Source organism: Eptatretus burgeri, chromosome 3, assembly GCF_056783735.1.
Source record: "Eptatretus burgeri isolate ZD-2024b chromosome 3, Ebu_testis_v1, whole genome shotgun sequence".
NCBI classification, from domain to species: domain Eukaryota; kingdom Metazoa; phylum Chordata; class Myxini; order Myxiniformes; family Myxinidae; genus Eptatretus; species Eptatretus burgeri.
The window spans coordinates 75,426,285-75,435,784 of NC_140963.1; the positions used below are offsets into that span (position 1 = coordinate 75,426,285).

A 9,500-nucleotide genomic window follows, 5' to 3' on the forward strand; every position below is an offset into this window, starting at 1 on the left:
ATAAAGCGCACAACGGAGCAGCCCAACCAAGGACCACATATGGGCGGGGATGCCAATCCCAGCATCGCTGAGTCAGGAGCTCGACCATTGGGAGCTGCATGGCAACAGACACGCACCATTGGGAAGGTGGCACCGTGAACACCAAGCTGTACTTTGTGCCAGTCAGTCCATAGATGACGCCTCTCCCAAGGACTTTATAAACCTGAGGATCAGGGAACATTGAAGCTGGTTTACGTGTCCAGGGAACATCAACAAGTCAGGCTAACTCTGCCAAGAGCGATCATTTGCGAGAGGAAGCCACAGTGGAACCAAATGGACTGTGGCTGTGGAGTAAGAGCTGACAAGCCACAGAGTTTTTTTTTCCTGGATTCGTCGGCGACATACTGACTCGCACTTTCTTTCTCTTTCTATCCCCATTTCCAATCATTCAATTGGAACACACGAGAGCAAACAACAATTTCACCCTCGACCCATTCAAGGCTGGGTGACTGACTCGCATTCACGATTTCCTCTCACGCATTAAGATGCATTCACCCATATCTCTCCCCACATGGCGCATCACATCATCACCCCCCATCTTCTTTCTCCCCCTCTCCTTTTTCACGTTGGAACCGATGTAAGTCCGCAGGCTCACGTCGGGTGATTTATCTCTCTCTGGCTATCCCTCTTGCTTGTCTAGTTTCCCCAGAGTGACTGAGGTGGCTGTGTCTGTAGATTCAGGTTAAGTTGACTGATGAAGGGGCTTGTGTGTTTCAGGGCAAGATTTTTTTTTTTGCTCTGTAAATACCCGTTTTTCCTGTAAATACATGTCCTATGCTAAGTCTTCATAAATTTTCCAAATTGCCCAATCATCCTTTTCTCCATTGGTTAGACACTATTGTGTAAATAGTGGATGGGAGTTCTGCCCCGCTGTTTGGCTACGACCAGTGACTAACTGATATCCCACTTTCAGTATCACTTGGCCATTCTTAATTTACTGTAGTGGGTCATCGAGAGCACAGTTCCTTATCTGTGGAGATTAATTTGCCAGGAAGGTAACCCAGGAATTGAACGTGTGGACCCTTCCTAAATGTATTGTCTCAGATGGTGTTTGTGTTTGCTTAGCAAGCCATCATGCCACGGAGTTATCTGTTGCTCATTGGTTTCAAGGTCAAAGGGGTGAAGTGGGTCTGAGAAGCCCCTCGTTACCTGACCAGACAAACCCGAAACAACATGTATTCAGAAATAACGCACCATGAGCATTTAAAGGAGATTACTTTATTGGGCCTGCCATTTCGGGAGCCGTGTCCGGGTTAGTATATTATTCTTTCAGGACGAACCGTAACATCTGGAGGCCCAAAAATTTGGATGTAGGTTCACCAGAATCTGGGCAAGATTTAAAGCTTCCACTCGTTGGCCTTGACACCCATATTGAGGCCAGCAAACACCAGGATAAAGTGTATTTTGGGATGTGAGTCAGGCAGTGCTGCGGAAAGCAAAAGGTAACCACCGTGAGGCCAATAACTCCAAAGCTTTTAAATGTCCAACACGTCCCGAAACACCGCCGGGAAAAGCTCACCCAGCTGGTCAGTGCCAGGGTAACTCCATTCCCTCCCCCCCCTTCTCCAGGGCATCACCGGGTTATCCCCGTTAGTACACACACACACACACACACACACACACACACACACACACACACACACACACACACACACACACACACACACACATTCATATATAGGAGGTGTGTTCAAAAAGTATCCGACCTTTGTTCATAAAAAATACTCGTATCCAGATACAACAAACTTACACTAATCTCCTTCAAAGTAGTCCCCTTGGGCTGCCACACACTTCTCCCAACGGTTCTGCCACTGTCGGAAGCAGCGCTGGAACGCCTCTTTTGGGATGGCGCGCAGCTGGTCCGTCGCATTCTGCATGATGTCTTCTCTGGACTGAAATCTGGTCCCTTTCAGGGGCATTTTCAGCTTGGTGAAAAGCCAGAAGTCACACGGAACCATGTCGGGAGAGTAGGGAGCCTGACGAAGCACAGGTGTGTTGTGTTTGGCCAGGAAACTCTGTATCAAATGTGAAGAATGGGCGGGTGCATTATCGTGATGGAGCTGCCAATTAACCGCTGCCCACAGGTCCGGCCGTTTGCGTCGCACAGCGTCACGAAGGCGACGCAGTACCTCTTGGTAGTACTCTTTGGTGATTGTTGTGCCGTGTGGTGCATACTCGTAATGAACCACGCCACTGGAGTCAAAGAAGACGGTCAGCATGACTTTGACATTGCTGCGGACCTTCCTTGCTTTTTTTGGCTTCGGGGATGTTGGATGCTTCCATTGTGATGACTGGAACTTGGTTTCTGGGTCGTACCCATAAACCCAGGTCTCATCGCCAGTGATCACTGTGTTGAAGAAGTTGGGATCGCTGTTCACAGTCTCCAGCATGTCCTGTGCGATCTCCAAACGGAGTTGCTTCTGCTCGATCGTTAGCAGCTTTGGCACGAACTTCGCTGAGATTCTCCTGAAGCCCAAATCCTCAGTCACAATGGAATGAACGGATCCAATGCTGATGCCCGCCTCGTCTGCAAGTTCTCTGATTGTGATTCGACGATCCTGCATCAGCAGGGTCCTCACTTGGTCAATGACTATCTCATTTTGGGATGTTGAGGGCCCACCAGAACATGCTTCACTTTCCACTGATGTGCGACCATCTTTGAAGCGGTTGTACCACTCTTTTATCTGTATGGTTCCCATTGTTTCATTCCCGAAGGCCTGTTGAATCTTGCAGATCGTTTCCACTTGGGAATCGCCAAGCTTTACACAAAATTTGATGCAGTAGCGTTGTTCAAGTTTTTCCGCCATTTTGTCAAAAACCAAAATCCGACGGCGCTCACTTGCATTTCCTCACTCATCGGCGGTCTGTCGGCGACTGACAGCTTCTGCAGGCGGGAAAATATTCACGCATACGATTAGGATCGCCTACATACGTGCACCAAACCACGCCTCCCGAGCTTCATTTGTTTATGCACGAAAAATTAAGGTTGGATACTTTTTGAACACACCTCGTATATATTGTTACGAATTCTGGCCCGTCCGGCGTGCGATCGGCCGCTTGACTCGAATGGCGACCGCGTCGCCCACCAGAACGGACAATTCAGTCGTGACCCTCTTGGAACTATCGCCAAGGAGCTAGTCACGGGTAGGGGTTTAACCTCACCACAACCCAGTCCGCATTCTACCCGCGCGAAATAGGGTGAATCGCCGAAAGTCGATATACCTAATAACCGCACGGGTAACCTACCGAGGGGTTGTACCACGCCACAGGTCGACTCCGGCCACGAACCGCTTAAGCGGCTCGTTCCGTACTACAGGGATAACCGAGCGGAGTTATCGTCGACCTTGACGGTTCAGATTAGTTACCGGGTGTTTTAAACCCACTATCAATCCGTTACGTGATGCAACATGGAGATTCAACAAAGGAAAGGACGAAGCGAAACGGGGGAACCATTGGACAAGCACATTTAATGCGCGACACACGGAAGCACGTATTTCCAGTCAGCAACAATTAATCAGGCACGTATACAGAGGCAAGAACAAAAGCAAGAACGAAACGCAGAGCTACAACCGGATATAATAATCACACTGGCATTGATGCAGGTCTAAACTTGACGGACTGGCGCCACACACACACATTTAAACAAAAGTGGCGACTTCCCTTTTTGCGCACCGAGTCCTTCTCCTGCGCCCTCAGCTTTCAGCTCCTCCGGCGTGGTCGGTGAGCTCGTGCTTCGCGCCGGCACGTGTTGGTCGCTCGATGCCACGGACGGGGTTTTGGGGGCGAACGGGGTTTTCCGGCGCTATCTTGGTGTGGACGGGGGGGAAGAAACCGTCGATACTTGGGGCCAAGAGAAGGGAATGGCAGATGCTCCGTCCCACCAGCGGGGTCTCGGGACCGCACCGACTCCGACTGACCCTCCGACCAGGAACTCTCGAGCAGGAGCTTCTTCTCTCTCTCTCTCTCTCTCTCTCTCTCTCTCTCTCTCTCTCTCTCTCTCTCTCTCTCTCTCTCTCTCTCTCTCTCTCTCTCTCTCTCTCTCTCTCTCTCTCTCTCTCTCTCTCTCTCTCTCTCTCTCTCTCTCTCTCTCTCTCTCTCTCTCTCTCTCTCTCTCTCTCTCTCTCTCTCTCTCTCTCTCTCTCTCTCTCTCACCACACCGTCATGTACAAAGGGATCAAGCGCGCTCTGTCCCACCAGCGGACTCTCAGGACTGCACCGACTCCGACTGACCCTCCGACCAGGAACTCTCGAGCAGGAGCTTCCTCTCTCTCTCTCACCACCCCGTCATGTACAAAGGGATCAAGCGCGCGCTGAACTCTCCTCGTCCGCCCCCTTTTGTAGCGCGGGGCTCCGCCCTGTCGCTCCGCCCCATTCTTCGCTCCACCCCTCTTCGAGGTGTTTCGAGAAAAGTCTCGACAGGGGGCATTCCTCCTCCCTGATCGCGTCACACCTCGCATCCACCAATCGGGAGCGAGCTGCCCCACCCCTCCCCTTCACACCAAGTGCGGGAAAAAATGGCGGGAAAAAACCCCACAGGCTTCACAAGTGCTTTTGTTCTGCCAATCTTTTTCAGACGGTTTCCGTGGTGCGGAAACTGTCTTACCCTGGTCCGCGGAGGATGGCGTTCATAAGCGGGCGTAGTGGTGAAGATGGTGGTGATTGTTGTGGTGGTGGTGTGAGCATGGTGGGCGTTGTGGCGTAGTTGGTGGCGGTTGTTTGCGTGGAAGTTTGCGGCAATGGTGGCTCAGAATAACGATAGATAAAGAAAAACAGCAAACTAAAGCGTCGCAGCCCGAATGAATCACACATATTCCCTCTAAACAACGGGTGTGGGCTAACTACACATGAACTTATCGATATATCTCACCTGAGGACCCTTTATGGTGTATTGCAAATTTCCACAGCCATAACTATATATATATTAGGGTGTTTCACTCATGGTGGTAAAAAAAATGAAATTTGTTGAAAATTGTCAAAAGGGGTGTCCCCTTGTTTCTTATAACCCATAAATATTTTAGGCAAATATTTGGTTTGATTCGTCAATATTTACTGGTCCCACAGTTGGACAAGATTCCACATTTCAAGTGAAACTTCGAAAAAATCAAATGGAGGAGAAGACAAAAAATTGCAACGAACGTTTATTGAACTGAAAATTAACAAAAAAATGTATGAAAAAGAAATGTAGAACAGTTATGCAAGTGCAGCAGGGCAATCAAATCGTTGAGCTCAAGGAGCAGGAGGGAACTTAGCAGTCACTCCAGCCTTTGTTCTCTTGACGGTCTTGCGGTTATGATGAACAACTTTGAGGAGGAACTGCTTCTGCTGCTCGTCTTCGGTTCGGGCTTGGAGTTTTTGTATCAGTGCCACTCCTCTCTCTGCTGCATCATTGGTGACCTGCAGGCCTCGGACGGTGGCTCGAATTCATGGATCTTGCAAAACATCTTCCACGTTATGGGTAGTGACCATCCTCCCAGCAAAGATCCCAATGGCCTCTAGTGTTCGCCCTGTTACCAATTTGGAAAGACCGTCAGGGAGAGTGAAGTTCTTCTTTTCAAGTCTCTTGAGTGCTTTCGAGGTTGATGGACGGCTTAGGTTCTTGACGATGGCCGCCCGGTCATCGGGAGACACTCGTTCATCGAAGAAGGCTAGGGCCACTCCTTGCTCTGAGAGGTACCAGAGGTGCCTTTGGAGGGCCTTCTCTGCCGTTGACCCGAGTTCTCTATCCACAAACACCTGGAGAATCGCCAAGAACTCCAGGTCATTCTTCGGTGCACAGTTTGGGACAGCTGCCTCATGCCAGAATCTGACATAAATGAGACTGACGAAACGGGCCAGTCGTCGGACTCCGCGTTTTTCCGAACTCGTCAGCTCCAGTTGTTGCAAAACCAGGGCAATCTTCAGGATATAAATAGCCTTTGCCATCCATCTCGCCTGATGGTTGACTCCAGGAGCCCTAAATCGAGGCAGATCTCCGCTCCATCCTCCGAGGTAGAGAAGAGAGAGCTGAAGGAGTTCGAGATAGTCCTCTGTTGGGTGGGCTGCATCATGGATGACTCTCCTGAGGAAGTCTATCATCTTCAGCCTTTGTGATTTGCTCCACTCATCCAGGGGTTGTTCGTCGCTGAGGGTACCGGCAGATGTCTTGTCCAAGACGTCCCATTTTCCTCGGAATCGTTTGAAGAGGGGAATGTCGGGACCTGGGGGAGAGCCGAAGAGGAGTTCATAGGTGTTCTTCAGTACCACCTCGTGAATGTGATGTCGGCATGCCAGCCAAAGAAGAGGTCTTCCAAGGGAATGTTCAATTATGGTGCAGGCTCTGCTAACCATGCCACTGTTGGATGCAGTTTTATCAAATGAGAGACCAATGATCTTGCCAGCAATCTGATACGTGTCCAGCAGCCAAAGAACGGTATCTGTTATCGACATATCGACATATCGGTATTGCTATCGACATATCGATATGCAATTATCGACATAGCTGACTAAGGGAACCTGTATGTTGTGTGCAATTGAATTCCAAATTCGTAACAATATTTAAAAGTTAATAATAGACGCTTTCAAAAGGCACCGCACATGTGCTCAGTATTTAAGGAGATCCGGATCTTGTCTATACAAGAGCTGAGACCAAGAGATGAAGGTTTTGTCTTCACAAAAAGAAGAACAAGAAGATGAACAAGCCGAGCTCTCTATGAGCAGCGTTCGCTACGCGAGACGCTGCTAAAAACGTCAACATACTATTCAAAAGTGTGCGACCTGTCAACACGGTCCCATTTTGCATGAAGCACTTTTTATAGGAAAGGTTCAAAGGCAAACCTGTGCTGATAAAATTATTGCACTTCAGAAAAAATGAAACACCCTAATATATAAATATATATATATATATATATATATATATATATATATATATATATATATATATATATATATATATATATATATATATATATGTCTCAGTACTGGTGGTCCAGGTTAATCCCCTCCTGACCCAAATTGTGGTGATGGGCGGTTAACACCGCCGGCCCGGACAGTCGAGCGCTTTTTCCTTATGAGGAGCCGGACACGTTTATCCTCGGAGATTATAACACATGCTTCTTCCTTTTTCTTTTGGGGCGCGCCCCTTATGAAGCTGACAGACTCCTCCCCCTCCCAGAGCGCTGGGCGGGGACTCGTTCGGAGAGGGAAACGAAGAAGAAGAACCTCTCGGTACACCACCACTGTACGAACAATGAACCTCTGACCTCTGACCCCCACTGGCTCCGCCCCCCTCGATCTCCTGATCCGAATTCCGAGGCAAAGCTCGGGGCGAGCGGACGTGCTTGAAATCACCGTCGCTGGCGCCCACAAAGGAGAGCGGATGTTGTGGAGATCACCGGCCCTGCACAACGAGGAAACCCCCGCGTCTGTTTGCAGCGATCTCGCCGTGGCCAGCGCAAAGATGGTGGCATTTGCGGAGTTGAAGGTGAGGCGTTGTGTTCGTTGTTGGTTCTTGGGGGAGATGTGGTTTAGGAGATGGTGGCTGTGGTTGGCGTCATGCAGAAGGTGGTTGTGTGAAGGCGGTTGTGGAGGAGGCGGGAGTTGTGAAGGCGGTTGTGGATAAGTTGTTTGTGGTGGAGGTGGTTGTTTTGAAGCGGTTGATGAGAGCGATGTTGGTGGTGGAGGTGGTTGTTGTGATGCGTTTGGTCAGAGCGATGTTCGTGGTGGAGGTGGTTGTTGTGAAGCGGTTGGTCCAAAATAACGATAGCAAAAGAAAAACGGCTAACTCAAAGATCACAGCCCGGTTACACGAATAATTTCCCGTTAAACATCTTTGGGGAAATCTATCTGAACACAGACTTATCGACATAACTGATCTAAGGACCTATATGGTGCTCTGTGAATTTCCACAGCCATAACAATATATACAGTATGTGTGGTAAAGTGGGTGTCGTTAAAAACAAAGGTGGTAAAGCCACCGAAAAAAAGGAAGTTTTTGTCAAGAATCAAAATCTTAGTTTCGGGGGAGGGGAAGCATCCTAATTCTCTCATTGTAAAAATGTATGGCATAGCACCAAACTCAGTCGGTGTAGGAATTTCAAGTTGTGCAAAAATACAATTCTGGAGGAGGAAACCAATCCATTCCATAATTCTGGAGGAATCAATCCGTCGATAATTCTGGGGGCATCATCCCGCTTGGAGTTCTGGGGTATTTAAAAAGAGACCTTTGTGCTTTTGTTTGCGAATTTGTCACTGACAGATAGCAGGAATGTGTGTGTTAATGTTGAAGGGAAAGATTTAAATCGGTGACATAAATCACTTACATTTCAATTTGCTCGCAACAAAATAAACATTTCGCAACAAAATAAACAGTTTAATCTGTACTTTTAGATTAACTTGAATTTGAGTAACTTTAAATTTGAAGAGCATTTACGTATTCGGTTACTCTATTGAACCACCAACTATTTTTCAGGTCAACATTGGCCAAAGGTCAACAACTTGTGTGCAATTTGTAAAATCCTCAATTTTCATCAGACTGACTTGAAATTTCAACAGGATTTGCATATTGGGTCAATTAATTCAACCACCAATTCTTTTTAAGGTCAAAAGGTCAACATTGGCCTCATTTCTAAGATTGAGAGATGTTTACAAATGTTCAAACTGACGACCATCATGTTCCAAACACAGCTGATAATGCGGACCAATGGATTCAACAGCGATTCAACAGGGGATCGGTGGAGGGTTTCCAGCAATTGATTTTCCTTTGCGGGGGTAGTTGATGACCGTGGTCTTCCTGAACGCTCCTTATGGACGTCATGCACAGTTCCATCTGTTTCAAACTTATCTCGGATGCGAGCAATGGTGCGTCGCGTTGGTGGATCTTTGTGAAAATGTCTTCTAAATTGTCTTTGCACTTCCATGATGTTTTCGTGCTTCCAGAAGCACTTGATGATAAATTTTCTTTCTTCAAAAGCTAGTCGTACTTTTGCCATTATTATGGTCAATTTGAGCTGAAACTAAATAAAAAATTCAATGAGTTATGAGGAGCCAAAATGTGAGTACATTTTTTTTTGGGACACCCTGTATATATGTGTTCAATGTGTGTGTGTGTGTGTATATATATATATGTGTGTGTGTTCAAAGTGTGTTTATATATGTATATCTTCTTCTTCTTCTTCTTTCGGCTGCTCCCGTTAGGAGTCGCCACAGCGGATCATCCATCTCCAATTCGCTCTATCCTCCACATTTTCCATTGACACTCCAACCACCCACATGTCTGCCCTCACCGCATCCATGAACCTTTTCTTTGGCCTTCCTCTTCTCCTCCTACCTGGCGGCTCCATCCTCAGCATCCTTCTCCCGATATACTCCGCTTCCCTCTATGCACATGTCCAAACCATCTCAATCTCGCCTCTCTCACTTTGTCTCCAAACCGTCCTACCTGCGCTGTCCCTCTAATATACTCATTCCTTATCCTGTCCATCCTC

At 47.8% G+C, this 9,500-nt stretch overlaps 1 protein-coding gene across 1 annotated transcript in view; it reads left to right on the plus strand.

The window, feature by feature from the left end:
* LOC147030204 (uncharacterized) overlaps window positions 1-8,979 on the plus strand; it is a 32,294-nt gene extending 23,315 nt beyond the window's left edge. Inside the window, exon 4 of the mRNA XM_085874014.1 lies at window positions 7,190-8,979. The gene's annotated coding sequence lies outside the window, so the exon portion shown is untranslated. The remainder of the gene's footprint in view (window positions 1-7,189) is intronic.
* The last annotated feature ends 521 nt before the right edge of the window (window positions 8,980-9,500 follow it).